The sequence below is a fragment of the Petromyzon marinus genome, chromosome 83, assembly GCF_048934315.1.
Source record: "Petromyzon marinus isolate PM22_M1 ecotype Great Lakes invasive population chromosome 83, UKy_Petmar_22M1.pri1.0, whole genome shotgun sequence".
Taxonomy (NCBI): domain Eukaryota; kingdom Metazoa; phylum Chordata; class Hyperoartia; order Petromyzontiformes; family Petromyzontidae; genus Petromyzon; species Petromyzon marinus.
In genome coordinates, this window is record NC_133748.1 from 2,846,844 (window position 1) to 2,864,403 (window position 17,560).

At 52.2% G+C, this 17,560-nt stretch overlaps 3 non-coding genes across 3 annotated transcripts; all 3 read right to left on the bottom strand.

Moving 5' to 3' along the window:
- Positions 1-11,552: 11,552 nt before the first annotated feature.
- TRNAS-UGA (transfer RNA serine (anticodon UGA)) lies at positions 11,553-11,634 on the bottom strand. The gene has a single exon. It is a non-coding gene; the product is annotated as a tRNA-Ser (tRNA).
- Positions 11,635-13,494: 1,860 nt separating this feature from the next.
- On the bottom strand, positions 13,495-13,576 carry TRNAS-UGA (transfer RNA serine (anticodon UGA)). Its single transcript has one exon. It is a non-coding gene; the product is annotated as a tRNA-Ser (tRNA).
- Positions 13,577-14,554: 978 nt separating this feature from the next.
- On the bottom strand, positions 14,555-14,636 carry TRNAS-UGA (transfer RNA serine (anticodon UGA)). Its single transcript has one exon. It is a non-coding gene; the product is annotated as a tRNA-Ser (tRNA).
- Between the last annotated feature and the right edge of the window lie 2,924 nt (positions 14,637-17,560).

The window sequence follows — 17,560 nt, forward strand, 5'->3', positions numbered from 1 at the left end:
CTGCCCAGTAGCATCCTTCACGAGCCTCCTCCACAGAGGCCGATCTTGACACCGCTGGTACCAGTCATCGGCAAGTCCACTCAGCTCCACGTCCTCCCGTACCACATCACTCCATCTCTTCTCTAGCCCGTGCCGCGCCCGCTTAGCCCCCTCAATCCGGCCAAACAAAAGCTGTTTCGGCATGCGGTGGCTGGGCATGCGGGCTACATGACCCAGCCATCGCAGCCTTGCCTGCCGGAGGAGCTCACCGATGGGACCCTGCCCAGATCTTTCAAGGATTTGTGAGCTCCTCACACAATCGAGTCTGGTTAAACCCAGGATGGATCGTAGGCAGGCCAGCCTAAATGTTTCTAACCGGCGAAGATGTTCCATTAGGGGGGTCCACGTTTCGCAAGCGTAGAGAAGGGAGGGAATGACCGTGGCCGAGAAGACCTGAAGCTTAGTGCGGAGCGACAGACCAGGTAGCTTCCACACAGCGTTACGCAACCGATGAAAAGATATTGCCGCTCGACTGATTCGGAGTGAGACCTCTGCTGTTAAACTGGAGCCAGTCATAAGCACACTGCCCAGGTATGGGAAACTCTCCACTCTCTCCACAACTGCCCCATCACCGATTGGGAGTTGTGGGGGTGGAGTGTCCGATGGTACAAAATACCCAGGCAGGTGCTTAGTTTTGGTGGGGCTGATGGTAAGGCCCCACCTCTTAGTGGCACGCTCCAGTCTCAGCAGCAGCGTCTCCAACTCCTCCTCTGACTGAGCAGCTATTACCAAATCATCAGCATACATAACGTGGTTGAGCAATAGGGAGCCATCCCTTGACCGCACCCGGACATCGATTAGCCTCCCATTATATCTGTACCATATGGAGATTCCCCCGGTACAGCTATTGAAGGCTTCACGAACTACGTGGTCAAAATAGATGTTAAATAATGTGGGAGCCAGAGGACATCCCTGTCGCACCCCAAGGTGTACAGGGAACGGCTCTGACTCCCGGCCACGTAGTTTTACCCGGGCCCGCTCACCATCATGAAGGTCCTTAATGATCGTGAGCAGAGGGTCAGGTACTCCAAAAGCACGAAGAACGACCCAGAGCCCAGGCCTACTGATGGTATCATAGGCCTTGACCAGGTCAATAAAGCAGAGATGTAGGTCTTGTTGGAATTCCCTACACCTCTGCTGTAGCAGACGGACAGAAAATATGGCATCTGTGCAGGACCGCCCTTTCCTGAAACCGCATTGGGGCTCCGCAAGCCTCTCCTCAGCGTGCCTGGCAAGGCGATGCTGAATAATCCTTGCCAGGACCTTTCCCGGCACACTGAGGAGTGAGATGCCCCTGTAGTTGTTACAGTCTGTGCGGTCCCCCTTCTTAAAAAGGGGGACCGCACAGGTGTACACACACACACAGGTGTACACACACACACACACACGGTGTACACACACACACAGGTGTACACACACACACAGGTGTACACACACACACAGGTGTACACACACACAGGTGTACACACACACAGGTGTACACACACACACAGGTGTACACACACACAGGTGTACACACACACACACACAGGTGTACACACACACAGGTGTACACACACACAGGTGTACACACACAACAACAACAACCGCCATTCGCCACTAAGTGGCGGTGACGTCACCACGACGCTTGTGCCAGGCTATGTGCACCCTGAGGCCACGTGAAGTGTCGAACGCCCGCTGGCAGGAGGTCACGGGGCAGACCCAGGTGCCACGGGTCGACTGACTGAGATGACTGGCTGATGCACCACCTGTGCCCCCTACTGTGCCAACCTGCTGTGCTTTAGCCACCCGGCGCTCCGCTCGCTGTTGTGAGCGTCGCTCCTCCGCCCTCCGTTGTTGTTGGAGGGCGACTGCCTCCAACTGCCCAGTAGCATCCTTCACGAGCCTCCTCCACAGAGGCCGATCTTGACACCGCTGGTACCAGTCATCGGCAAGTCCACTCAGCTCCACGTCCTCCTGTACCACATCACTCCATCTCTTCTCTAGCCCGTGCCGCGCCCGCTTAGCCCCCTCAATCCGGCCAAACAAAAGCTGTTTCGGCATGCGGTGGCTGGGCATGCGGGCTACATGACCCAGCCATCGCAGCCTTGCCTGCCGGAGGAGCTCACCGATGGGACCCTGCCCAGATCTTTCAAGGATTTGTGAGCTCCTCACACAATCCAGTCTGGTTAAACCCAGGATGGATCGTAGGCAGGCCAGCCTAAATGTTTCTAACCGGCGAAGATGTTCCATTAGGGGGGTCCACGTTTCGCAAGCGTAGAGAAGGGAGGGAATGACCGTGGCCGAGAAGACCTGAAGCTTAGTGCGGAGCGACAGACCAGGTAGCTTCCACACAGCGTTACGCAACCGATGAAAAGATATTGCCGCTCGACTGATTCGGAGTGAGACCTCTGCTGTTAAACTGGAGCCAGTCATAAGCACACTGCCCAGGTATGGGAAACTCTCCACTCTCTCCACAACTGCCCCATCACCGATTGGGAGTTGTGGGGGTGGAGTGTCCGATGGTACAAAATACCCAGGCAGGTGCTTAGTTTTGGTGGGGCTGATGGTAAGGCCCCACCTCTTAGTGGCACGCTCCAGTCTCAGCAGCAGCGTCTCCAACTCCTCCTCTGACTGAGCAGCTATTACCAAATCATCAGCATACATAACGTGGTTGAGCAATAGGGAGCCATCCCTTGACCGCACCCGGGCATCGATTAGCCTCCCATTATATCTGTACCATATGGAGATTCCCCCGGTACAGCTATTGAAGGCTTCACGAACTACGTGGTCAAAATAGATGTTAAATAATGTGGGAGCCAGAGGACATCCCTGTCGCACCCCAAGGTGTACAGGGAACGGCTCTGACTCCCGGCCACGTAGTTTTACCCGGGCCCGCTCACCATCATGAAGGTCCTTAATGATCGTGAGCAGAGGGTCAGGTACTCCAAAAGCACGAAGAACGACCCAGAGCCCAGGCCTACTGATGGTATCATAGGCCTTGACCAAGTCAATAAAGCAGAGATGTAGGTCTTGTTGGAATTCCCTACACCTCTGCTGTAGCAGACGGACAGAAAATATGGCATCTGTGCAGGACCGCCCTTTCCTGAAACCGCATATGGGCTCCGCAAGCCTCTCCTCAGCGTGCCTGGCAAGGCGATGCTGAATAATCCTTGCCAGGACCTTTCCCGGCACACTGAGGAGTGAGATGCCCCTGTAGTTGTTACAGTCTGTGCGGTCCCCCTTCTTAAAAAGGGGGACCACCAGGGCATCCTTCCAATCCTGCGGAACCCGTCCAGTGGTCCAGACTGTTGTTATGATGTCATATAGGGCAGTCTGTGCACAAACGCCACCCTCCCTCAGCATTTCGCTTGGGAGATCATCTCTGCCCGCTGCCTTTCCTGGTCTCAGACTCCAGATCGCCTTCAATACTTCCTCAGCAGATGGCACCTCAGCCAGCCACTCACAGGGGGTGACTTCATCCAATATTTGAGGCACCGCAGCCTCAGCAGGGTCATCCTCACTTTGTGCCACGATGTTTTCCTGGCTGAGGGATTTTCCCTCCCCCAGGACCTCACAGAAATGCTCAGCAAATCTGAGAACCTGTTCCTGGGGGTCGGAAATTGGATCACCGTTTTTTCCCCTAATGATGGTAATAGGTGTGGCGCTGCAGGTTACTTTTTTGATGGAGTTAAATAGAGATTTGTGATCACGGGCCACTGAGGCAGACTCCATCTCCTCAGCAACCCGCGACCACCACCCATCCTTGCAGCGCCTCACGGCTCTCCGAACCTCCGAGCGAAGGCTGCGGTAAGCCTCCTCATTCTCTGACGTGGGATTCTGTAGCCGATGACAGTGGGCCTGTCGCTTTTTCTCAACCATCGTGAACAACTCCTCTGTCATCCAGGGTGTCTGGGGAGGTCTGGACCGCGTACCCAAAGCAGCCATTGCAGCTGCATGAGTCACAGTCCTAAACCTCGCCCATTTACCCTCGACATCAGGAGGAGTCGGGGACGATACCAATCCCAGCCGCAAGCGATGATGAAATTCTCGCTTGCAACTTTCATCAGATAACTGAGACCAGGCCACTTTAGGTTGGAATGGGGTCCTGGGTGTACACCCACCACCGGAGTGGAAGAATGGCAGGCGCATCTTACAGATGACTAGTCGATGGTCAGAGGGCAGATCAGCTCCACGGTAGGTCCTGGTGTCAAGGACATGGGCTCGCATTCGCTGGTCCGTCACTATGTAGTCCAGCAGATGTTCTTGCTTGGACCCGGCATGCATCCATGATGTTGTGTGGATGTGCCGATGCCGGAACAGCGTGTTGGTAATTACAAGCCCATGGGCTGCACAAAAATCTAGCAGCCTCCTACCGTTGTTATTGAGCTGATCTGGCCCATGCCCTCCAATCACTCCAGACCAGGTGCCAGTATCATGACCAACTCGGGCATTGAAGTCACCCAACATGATGACTCTATCCCGAGGGGCCACTTTAGCCAGCACCTGTGACAGGAGGTCATAGAAGGCATCTGACTCATCGGCTTTGCCTGCATCCCTCCACGGATGTTCATCTTCAGTGGGGGCATAAGTAACCACGACCACCATTCCTCGCCTCCGGTTGATGGGAAGGCGAGCCCAAAGTAGCCTGGGGTTTACAGCTTCCCACACCTCACCGCCACGCTCCCACGCCCCCTTCATTCTTTTGTTCAAAAGAAGACCCACACCCTGTTGTTTGGCAGTCTGCTGCCCCGAGTAGAGGACTGTCCACCCCTCATGGTGGCAGGAGCCAGAGCCGGTCCACCGGACCTCCTGAATGCCGCATAGATCCAGGCGGTACCGGTCCAGCTCCCGACAGAGGAGTGGCAGCCTCTCCTCTGCAGTGAGCGTTCGAACATTCCACGTGGCCACCCGTAGTGGCTTTTCGTTGTTTCTGGAGTAGCCCCGAGGGTAGAGATTCAATCTCCTGGCTCCGCCAATTGGGGTTTGGCCAGGAGACGTCATAGACGCCTGGCCCCCCGGGGCCTCCGGCACAAGCTTAGTTGTTACATATTTCAGTTTAATTCGTGGTTTTGTGGTAATTAATTGAAGGTGGAGGGGTTACCAGCCCCTCGCACCCGTCCAGAGCCCCCGTTTAGCCCCTGTGGTGGACACATATGCCATGAGGGGAGGAGCCAATCAAAATTGGAACTACCCCCACAGCGCTGTCCACGACAGAGTTGCCCGTCCGGCACCTGTGTGTGTACACACACACACAGGTGTACACACACACACAGGTGTACACACACACACACAGGTGTACACACACACACACAGGTGTACACACACACACAGGTGTACACACACACACACAGGTGTACACACACACACAGGTGTACACACACACAGGTGTACACACACACACAGGTGTACACACACACAGGTGTACACACACACAGGGGCGTCATCTGGTGGTCGAGCACCAATTGGGTCCAGGCTCTAAAGAAAGCTGTCCCTTAGTGTGGACCAATCAGTTTCAAGAACAATGCATCATCATATTATTATATATTATTATATTATCATAGTGTGTGTTGTTTTTTGTTTGCATTTTGACTGCAGGTATTGTGGTTAATGCAGTGAACATGAATGCTTTGTTAAAAAGGTTTCAGTTTAGTTGCCAGACAAAAAAGGGGGAAAAACCACCACCCGATTATTATTATCATCATAGAGGCCTATATAGGGCAACACGATGACGTCACGTAACGGTCCCCTGTATAGGCTATGACCTCACAACCCCTGTATAGGGCATCACAATGACGTCAGGACGCCTTTGGATAGTGCAATACGATGACGTCACGTAACGGTCCCAAATGAGGTAATACGATGACGTCACGTAACGGTCCCAAATGGGGTAATACGATGACGTCACGTAACGGTTCACAATGGGGTAATACGATGACGTCACGTAACGGTTCACAATGGGGTAATACGATGACGTCACGTAACGGTTCACAATGGGACAATACAATGACGTCACGTTACGGTCCCCAATGGGTTAATACGATGACGTCACGCCACGGTTCTCTATGGGGTGACACGATGACGTCACGTAACGATTTACTCTCCACTCAAGTCTCCTCACCACCGTCTCACTCAACTCACCCCAACTCCCTCACCCCTTCTTCATTCACTCACCCCAACTCACTCACCTCACTCACCCCAACTCACCAACTCACTCACCAACTCACTCACCTCACTCACCCCAACTCACCAACTCACTCACCCCAACTCAACACGACTCACCCCGACTCACCCCAACTCACCAACTCACTCACCCCAACTCACCAACTCAATCACCCCAACTCACCAACTCACTCACCCCAACTCACCAACTCACCAACTCACTCACCCCAACTCACCCCAACTCAACACGACTCACTCCACTCACCCCAACTCACCAACTCACTCACCCCAACTCACTCACCCCAACTCACCAACTCACTCACCCCAACTCACCAACTCACTCACCCCAACTCACCAACTCACTCACCCCAACTCACCAACTCACTCACCCCAACTCACCAACTCACTCACCCCAACTCACTCACCCCAACTCACCAACTCACTCACCCCAACTCACTCACCCCAACTCACCAACTCACTCACCCCAACTCACCAACTCACTCACCCCAACTCACCAACTCACTCACCCCAACTCACCAACTCACTCACCCCAACTCACCAACTCACTCACCCCAACTCACTCACCCCAACTCACCAACTCACTCACCCCAACTCACTCACCCCAACTCACCAACTCACTCACCCCAACTCACCAACTCACTCACCCCAACTCACCAACTCACTCACCCCAACTCACCAACTCACTCACCCCAACTCACCAACTCACTCACCCCAACTCACTCACCCCAACTCACCAACTCACTCACCTCTTCGTCCTCCACTCACGACCAGCTCTCCTCACCAACTCCCCTCACCGCAACTCACCCCGACTCACCCATTCTTCCGTCACTCGCTCACTCACCTCACCACAACTCACAAATCACCCCAAATCACCCCGACTCACCACAACTCACCACAACTCGCCCCAACTCACCACAACTCACCACAACTCACCACAACTCACCCCGACTCACCACAACTCACCCCGACTCACCACAACTCACCACGACTCATCACAACTCACCCCGACTCACCACAACTCACCCCGACTCGCCACAACTCACCACAACCCCAACTCACCACGACTCACCACAACTCACCACAACTCACGACTCACCACAACTCACGACTCACCACAACTCACCCCAACCCCAACTCACCACAACTCACCACGACTCACCACAACTCACCCCGACTCGCCACAACTCACCACAACTCACCACAACTCACCACGACTCACCACAACTCACCACGACTCACCACGACTCACCACAACTCACCACGACTCACCACGACTCACCACAACTCACCACAACTCACAACTTACCCCGACTCACCACGACTCACCACAACTCACCACTACTCACCACGACTCACCACAACTCACCACGACTCACCCCAACTCACCCCAATTCACCACGACTCACCACGACTCACCCCGACTCACCCCAACTCACCACAACTCACCCCAACTCACCACAACTCACCCCAACTCACCACAACTCACCACGACTCACCACGACTCACCACGACTCACCCCAACTCACCACAACTCACCACGACTCACCACGACTCACCACAACTCACTACAACTCACCACAACTCACCCCAACTCACCACAACTCACCCCAACTCACCACAACTCACCCCAACTCACCACAACTCACCACAACTCACCCCAACTCACCACAACTCACCCCAACTCACCACAACTCACCACAACTCACCACAACTCACCCCAACTCACCACAACTCACCCCAACTCACTACAACTCACCACGACTCACCACGACTCACAACTCACCACAACTCACCACAACTCACCACAACTCACCCCAACTCACCACAACTCACCCCAACTCACTACAACTCACCACGACTCACCACGACTCACAACTCACCACAACTCACCACGCCTCACCACAACTCACCACGCCTCACCCCAACTCACCACAACTCACCACGACTCACCCCGACTCACCACAACTCACCACAACTCACCACAACTCACCACGACTCACCACGACTCACCACGCCTCACCACAACTCACCACGCCTCACCCCGACTCACCACAACTCACCACAACTCACTACAACTCACAACTCACCACGACTCACCACGACTCACAACTCACCCCAACTCACCACAACTCACCCCAACTCACCACAACTCACCCCAACTCACCACGACTCACCACAACTCACAACTCACCCCGACTCACCACCAACTCCTCACCACCAACGCCTTCCTCACCAGCGCCTTCCTCACCACCAACTCCTCACCACCAACTCCTCACCAACTCCTCACCAGCGAGTGATGGGAGGAAGAGGATTCGGAGCGCTGAGGGGAGGAAGCGGGGTGGGGGAAAAGGCGGGAAACTGTCAACGCGCCGTGACGTCAGCGCGCCGTGACGTCACGGCGCGTGACGTCACGTTGAAGTCTCCCCATAGACTCCAATGTTAAAGTGTCTACCCATAGACTCCAATGTTAAAGTCTCTACCCATAGACTCCTATGTTAAAGTGTCTACCCATAGACTCCAATGTTAAAGTGTCTACCCATAGACTCCAATGTTAAAGTGTCTACCCATAGACTCCAATGTTAAAGTGTCTACCCATAGACTCCTACGTTAAAGTGTCTACCCATAGACTCCAATGTTAAACTGTCCCCATAGACTCCAATGTTAAAGTGTCTACCCATAGACTCCAATGTTAAAGTCTCCCCATAGACTCCAATGTTAAAGTGTCTACCCATAGACTCCAATGTTAAAGTGTCTACCCATAGACTCCAATGTTAAAGTGTCTACCCATAGACTCCAATGTTAAAGTGTCTCCCCATAGACTCCAATGTTAAAGTGTCTACCCATAGACTCCAATGTTAAAGTGTCTACCCATAGACTCCAATGTTAAAGTGTCTACCCATAGACTCCAATGTTAAAGTGTCTACCCATAGACTCCAATGTTAAAGTGTCTACCCATAGACTTCAATGTTAAAGTGTCTACCCATAGACTTCAATGTTAAAGTGTCTACCCATAGACTTCAATGTTAAAGTGTCTACCCATAGACTCCAATGTTAAAGTGTCTACCCATAGACTCCAATGTTAAAGTGTCTACCCATAGACTCCAATGTTAAAGTGTCTACCCATAGACTCCAATGTTAAAGTGTCTACCCATAGACTCCAATGTTAAAGTCTCTACCCATAGACTCAAATGTTAAAGTGTCTACCCATAGACTCCTATGTTAAGGTGTCTACCCATAGACTCCAATGTTAAAGTGTCTACCCATAGACTCCTATGTTAAAGTGTCTACCCATAGACTCCAATGTTAAAGTGTCTACCCATAGACTCAAATGTTAAAGTGTCCCCATAGACTCCAATGTTAAAGTCCCCACCCATAGACTCCTATGTTAAAGTGTTTACCCATAGACTCCAATGTTAAAGTGTCCCCATAGACTCCAATGTTAAAGTGTCTACCCATAGACTCCAATGTTAAAGTGTCTACTCATAGACTCCAATGTTAAAGTGTCTCCCCATAGACTCCAATGTTAAAGTGTCTACCCACAGACTCCAATGTTAAAGTGTCTCCCCATAGACTCCAATGTTAAAGTGTCTACCCATAGACTCCAATGTTAAAGTGTCTACCCATAGACTCCAATGTTAAAGTGTCCCCATAGACTCCTATGTTAAAGTGTCTACCCATAGACTCCAATGTTAAAGTGTCTACCCATAGACTCCAATGTTAAAGTGTCTCCCCATAGACTCCAATGTTAAAGTGTCTACCCATAGACTCCAATGTTAAAGTGTCCCATAGACTCCAATGTTAAAGTGTCTACCCATAGACTCCAATGTTAAAGTGTCCCATAGACTCCAATGTTAAAGTGTCTACCCACAGACTCCAATGTTAAAGTGTCTCCCCATAGACTCCAATGTTAAAGTGTCTACCCATAGACTCCAATGTTAAAGTGTCTACCCATAGACTCCAATGTTAAAGTGTCCCCATAGACTCCTATGTTAAAGTGTCTACCCATAGACTCCAATGTTAAAGTCTCCCCATAGACTCCAATGTTAAAGTGTCTACCCATAGACTCCAATGTTAAAGTGTCTCCCCATAGACTCCAATGTTAAAGTGTCTACCCATAGACTCCAATGTTAAAGTCTCCCATAGACTCCAATGTTAAAGTCTCCCATAGACTCCAATGTTATATTATCCCCATAGACTCCAATGTTAAAGTCTCCCATAGACTCCAATGTTAAAGTGTCCCCATAGACTCCTATGTTAAAGTGTCTACCCATAGACTCCAATGTTAAAGTCTCCCCATAGACTCCAATGTTAAAGTGTCTCCCCATAGACTCCAATGTTAAAGTGTCACAATAGACTCCAATGTTAAAGTCTCCCATAGACTCCAATGTTAAAGTCTCCCATAGACTCCAATGTTATATTATCCCCATAGACTCCAATGTTAAAGTCTCCCATAGACTCCAATGTTAAAGTGTCCCCATAGACTCCTATGTTAAAGTGTCTACCCATAGACTCCAATGTTAAAGTCTCCCCATAGACTCCAATGTTAAAGTGTCTACCCATAGACTCCAATGTTAAAGTGTCTCCCCATAGACTCCAATGTTAAAGTGTCCCCATAGACTCCAATGTTAAAGTCTCCCATAGACTCCAATGTTAAAGTCTCCCATAGACTCCAATGTTATATTATCCCCATAGACTCCAATGTTAAAGTCTCCCATAGACTCCAATGTTAAAGTCTCCCATAGACTCCAATGTTAAAGTCTCCCATAGACTCCAATGTTAAAGTCTCCCATAGACTCCAATGTTAAAGGGTCCCCATAGACTCCAATGTTAAAGTGTCCCCATAGACTCCAATGTTAAAGGGTCCCCATAGACTCCAATGTTAAAGTGTCCCCATAGACTCCAATGTTAAAGTCTCCCATAGACTCCAATGTTAAATTATCCCTATAGACTCCAATGTTAAAGTCTCCCATATACTCCAATGTTAAAGTCTCCTATAGACTCTAATGTTAAAGTCTCCCATAGACTCCAATGTTAAAGTCTCCCATAGACTCCAATGTTAAAGTGTCCCCATAGACTCCAATACATACAGACAAATAGACACCCATAGATCCATAGACATCCAGAGACTCATAGACACTCAAAGAGACCCACAGATATATGTAGAGGCACATAGAGGCCCATACAGACCCATAGATACCCACAGAGACCCACAGAGATCCAGACTCATAGACACCCATAGAGGTTCATAGACACCCATATAGGCCCATTCAAACTCATAGAGATCCACAGAGACACACAGGCATCCATAGAGACCCACAAAGACCCATTGAGACCATCAATAAAAGTTTAAGCGCAGCGAGCAGGGTTCGAACCTGCGCGGGGAGTCCCCATTGGATTTCAAGTCCAACGCCTTAACCACTCGGCCATCGCTGCACAGGTGAACTCGTGAACATGTTTTCAGTTTCATAAGTGACCTCACCCACTCATTCGCCAACTCACTCACCCAGTCACTCATTCACTCACTCAGAAACTTACTCATTAACTCGCTCACCAACTCACTCACCGACTCACTCACCGACTCACTCACTCACCAACTTACTCAGTAACTCACTCACTCAGCAACTTACTCACCAACTCACTCAGCAACTCACTCACTCAGCAACTCACTCACTCAGCAACTCGCTCATTAACTCACTCACTCATTAATTCACTCAGCAACTCACTCACTCATTAACTCACTCAGCAACTCACTCAGCAACTCACTCACTCAGCAACTCACTCACTCATTAATTCACTCAGCAACTCACTCACTCACTTACTCACTCACCAACTCATTCACTCCCACCACCACCACATCCCCACCACCCACAGAGACCCACAGAGACCCAAAAGAGTCCACAGAGACCCATAGACTCATAGAGGCTCATACAGACCCATAGACACTCATAGAGACCCATAGAGACCCATTTTAGATCCACAGAGACCCAAAGGCATCCATAGAGACCCACAGAGACACACAGAGACACAGATACACAGAGACAACAACAACAGCCGCCATTCGCCACTAAGTGGCGGTGACGTCACCACGACGCTTGTGCCAGGCTATGTGCACCCTGAGGCCACGTGAAGTGTCGAACGCCCGCTGGCAGGAGGTCACGGGGCAGACCCAGCAGGTGCCACGGGTCGACTGACTGAGATGACTGGCTGATGCACCACCTTTGCCCCCTACTGTGCCAACCTGCTGTGCTTTAGCCACCCGGCGCTCCGCTCGTTGTTGTGAGCGTCGCTCCTCCGCCCTCCGTTGTTGTTGGAGGGCGACTGCCTCCAACTGCCCAGTAGCGTCCTTCACGAGCCTCCTCCACAGAGGCCGATCTTGACACCGCTGGTACCAGTCATCGGCAAGTCCACTCAGCTCCACGTCCTCCTGTACCACATCACTCCATCTCTTCTCTAGCCCGTGCCGCGCCCGTTTAGCCCCCTCGATCCAGCCGAACAAAAGCTGTTTCGGCATGCGGTGGCTGGGCATGCGGGCTACATGACCCAGCCATCGCAGCCTTCCCCGCCGGAGGAGCTCACCGATGGGACCTTGCCCAGATCTTTCAAGGATTTGTGAGCTCCTCACACAATCCAGTCTGGTTAAACCCAGGATGGATCGTAGGCAGGCCAGCCCAAATGTTTCTAACCGGCGAAGATGTTCCATTAGGGGGGTCCACGTTTCGCAAGCGTAGAGAAGGGAGGGAATGACCGTGGCCGAGAAGACCTGAAGCTTAGTGCGGAGCGACAGACCAGGTAGCTTCCACACAGCGTTACGCAACCGATGAAAAGATATTGCCGCTCGACTGATTCGGAGTGAGACCTCTGCTGTTAAACTGGAGCCAGTCATAAGCACACTGCCCAGGTATGGGAAACTCTCCACTCTCTCCACAACTGCCCCATTACCGATTGGGAGTTGTGGGGATGGAGTGTCCGATGGTACAAAATACCCAGGCAGGTGCTTAGTTTTGGTGGGGCTGATGGTAAGGCCTCACCTCTTAGTGGCACTCATAGAGACCCACATAGATCCAGAGACTCATAGAGACCCACAGACACCCATAGACACCCATTCACTCAGCAACCCACAGAGATCCAGCGACTCATAGAGACCCATAGACACTCATAGAGACCCATAGACACCCATAGAGGCTCATAGAGACCCATACAGACCCACAGAGACACCCATAGAGCCCCATTGAGATCCACAGAGACCCAAAGGCACCCATAGAGCCCCACAGAGACCATCAATAAAAGTTACAGCGCAGCGAGCAGGGTTCGAACCTGCGCGGGGAGTCCCCATTGGATTTCAAGTCCAACGCCTTAACCACTCGGCCATCGCTGCACAGGTGAACTCGTGAGCCCCAGGGGTCACTTATGAAACTGAAAACCTGTTCAGTTTCATGAGTGACCTCACCCACTCATTCACCAACTCACTCACCCAGTCACTCAGCAACTCACTCACTCAGTCACTCACTCACTCAGCAACTCACTCACTCAGCAACTTACTCACCAACTCATTCACTCACTCAGCAACTCACTCATTCACTCACTCACCAACTCATTCACTCAGCAACTCACTCATTCACTCACTCATTCACTCACTCACCAACTCACTCACCCAGTCACTCATTAACTCAGAAATGTACTCCACAGAGACCCATACTCACTCACCGACTCACTTACCGACTCACTCACTCACCAACTCACTCACCAACTCACTCAGCAACTCACTCACTCAGCAACTCACTCACCAACTCACTCAGCAACTCACTCACTCACTCAGCAACTCGCTCAGCAACTCACTCACTCAGCAACTCACTCATTCACCAACTCACTCACCAACTCACTCTTCAACTCTCTCATTTACTCACTCACCAACTCATTCACTCCCACCACCACCACCACATCCCCACCACCCACAGAGACCCACAGAAACCCATAGAGTCCACAGAGACCCATAGACACCCATAGAGACCCATAGACACCCATAGAAATCCACATATATCCAGAGGCTCATAGACACCCATAGAGGCTCATAGAGACCATACAGACCCACAGAGACACCCATAGAGCCCCATTGAGATCCACAGAGACCCACAGAGACCCATAGAGACCCACAGATATTTCTAGAGACACATAAAGACACATAGAGGCCCATACAGACCCATAGATACCCACAGAGACCCACAGAGATACGGAGACTCACAGACACCCATAGAGGCTCATAGACACAAATAGAGGCCCATTCAAACTCATAGAGATCCACAGAGACATAAATGCATCCACAGAGACCCACAGAGATCATCAATAAAAGAAAGGACGCAGCGAGCAGGGTTCGAACCTGCGCGGGGAGACCCCATTGGATTTCAAGTCCAACGCCTTAACCACTCGGCCATCGCTGCACAGGTGAACTCTTGAGCCCCAGGGGTCACTTATGAAACTGAAAACCTGTTCAGTTTCATAAGTGACCTCATCCATTCACTCACCCACTTACTAACTCAACAACTCACTCACTCAGTCACTCATTAACTCACTCAGCAACTCACTCACTCATTAACTCACTCAGCAACTCACTCATTCACTCACTCACCAACTCACTCACTCCCACCACCACCCACCGAGACCCACAGAGACCCACAGAGACTCATACAGACAAATAGACACCCATAGACCCATAGAGATCCAGAGACTCATAGAGACCCATAGACACTCAAACAGACCCACAGACATATGTAGAGACACATAAAGACACATAGAGGCCCTTACAGACCCATAGATACCCACAGAGATTCAGAGGCTCATAGACACCCATAGAGACCCATACAAACTCATAGAGATCCACAGAGACACAAAGGCATCCACAGAGACCCACAGTGACCATCAATAAAAGGAAGAACGCAGCGAGCAGGGTTCGAACCTGCGCGGGGAGTCCCCATTGGATTTCAAGTCCAACGCCTTAACCACTCGAGCCCACGACCTCCTGTATACCGGGCGAGGTAGTCAACATCTCCCCATTGTCAGGATCGATCCCACGACCTCCTGTAGACCAGGCGAGGTAGTCAACATCTCCCCATTCTCAGGATGGAACCCACGACTTCCTGTATACCAGGCGAGGTAGTCAACATCTCCCAATTGTCAGGATCGATCCCACGACCTCCTGTAGACCAGGCGAGGTAGTCAACATCTCACCATTGTCAGGATCGATCCCACGACCTCCTGTATACCAGGCGAGGTAGTGAACATCTCACCATTGTCAGGATCGATCCCACGACCTCCTGTATACCAGGCGAGGTAGTCAACATCTCCCCATTGTCAGGCTCGAACCCACGACCTCCTGTAGAGCAGGCGAGGTAGTCAAAATCTCCCCATTGTCAGGATCGAACCCACGACCTCCTGTAGACCAGGCAAGGTAGTCAACATCTCCCCATTGTCAGGATGGAGCCCACGACCTCCTGTATACCAGGCGAGGTAGTCAACATCTCTCCATTGTCAGGATGGAACCCACGACCTCCTGTAGACCAGGCGAGGTAGTCAACATCTCCCCATTGTCAGGATCGAACCCACGACCTCCTGTATACCAGGCGAGGTAGTCAACATCTCCCCATTGTCAGGATGGAACCAACGACCTCCTGTAGACCAGGCGAGGTAGTCAAAATCTCCCCATTGTCAGGATGGAACCCACGACCTCCTGTATACCAGGCGAGGTAGTCAACATCTCCCCATTGTCAGGATGGAACCAACGACCTCCTGTAGACCAGGCGAGGTAGTCAAAATCTCCCCATTGTCAGGATGGAACCCACGACCTCCTGTAGACCAGGCGAGGTAGTCAACATCTCCTCATTGTCAGGATCGAACCCACGACCTCCTGTATACCAGGCGAGGTAGTCAACATCTCCCCATTGTCAGGATGGAACCCACGACCCCCTGTAGACCAGGCGAGGTAGTCAACATCTCCCCATTGTCAGGATCGAACCCACGTCCGGCTAGTAATGTGACGATAGTGTTTCATGGCATTATCCTTAATAACAAAATATCTATAAAATATAACACAACACATTCTCCTGCGGAGGGGGCTGGTAGTAGGAATGTTGCGTTGCTCGGTCAATGGACAGCGTCAACAAGGGCGGCACCACGTGGTGTACCACGTGGTGCATGCGTCACAACGTGGTGGATGCGTCACCACGTGGTGTATGCAGCACCACGTGGTGTATACAGCACCACGTGGTGTATACGTCACCACGTGGTGATAACGTCACCACGTGGTGTATGCGTCACCACGTGGTGTATACGTCACCACGTGGTTTATGCGTCACCACGTGGTGCATGCGTCACCACGTGGTGCATGCGTCACCACGTGGTGCATGCGGCACCACGTGGTGCATGCGGCACCACGTGGTGTAGACGTCACCACGTGGTGCCGCATGAACCACGTGGTGCATGACGCACCACGTGGTGCATGACGCACCACGTGGTGCATGACGCACCACGTGGTGCATGACGCACCACGTGGTGCATGACGCACCACGTGGTGCATGACGCACCACGTGGTGCATGACGCACCACGTGGTGCATGACGCACCACGTGGTGCATGACGCACCACGTGGTGCATGACGCACCACGTGGTGCATGACGCACCACGTGGTGCATGACGCACCACGTGGTGCATGACGCACCACGTGGTGCATGACGCACCACGTGGTGCATGACGCACGATATGCCCGACTGTGAGGGCGGGCCACAAGCCGCACGTGAGTTGGTGAAACGTTTATAAAGGGGGGGGCACCACGGGGTGAGCATCCCCACCCAGCCCCACCCCAACCTCCCCACCCAGCCCCTCCCACCCAGCCCCTCCCCAACCTCCCCACCCAGCCCCACCCAGCCAGCCCCTCCCACCCAGCCCCTCCCCAACCTCCCCACCCCTCCCCACCCAGCCCCTCCCCCCTCACCCAGCCCCTCCCCTCCCCACCCAGCCCCTCCCCTCCCACCAAGCCCCTCCCCTCTCCTCCCAGCCCCTCCCCTCCCCTCCCAGCCCCTCCCCTGCCGTGTCTGTATGCACGACGTACGGACAGACGCAACAATAATCCTCTATGGGCTGCTGGTGGTGGTGATGGTGGTGGTGGTGATGAGGGTGGTGGTGGTGATGGTGGTGGTGATAGTGGTGGTGATGGTGGTGATGGTGGTGCTGGTGCTGGTGGTGATGGTGATGAGGGTGGTGGTGGTGGTGCTGGTGGTGGTGGTGGTGCTGGTGGTGTCGTCACCAGGAGGAGGTTCCTACCGGTACGAGAGATCTAGGATTGTCTCTCTCGTGAAAATCTCCTCGGGACG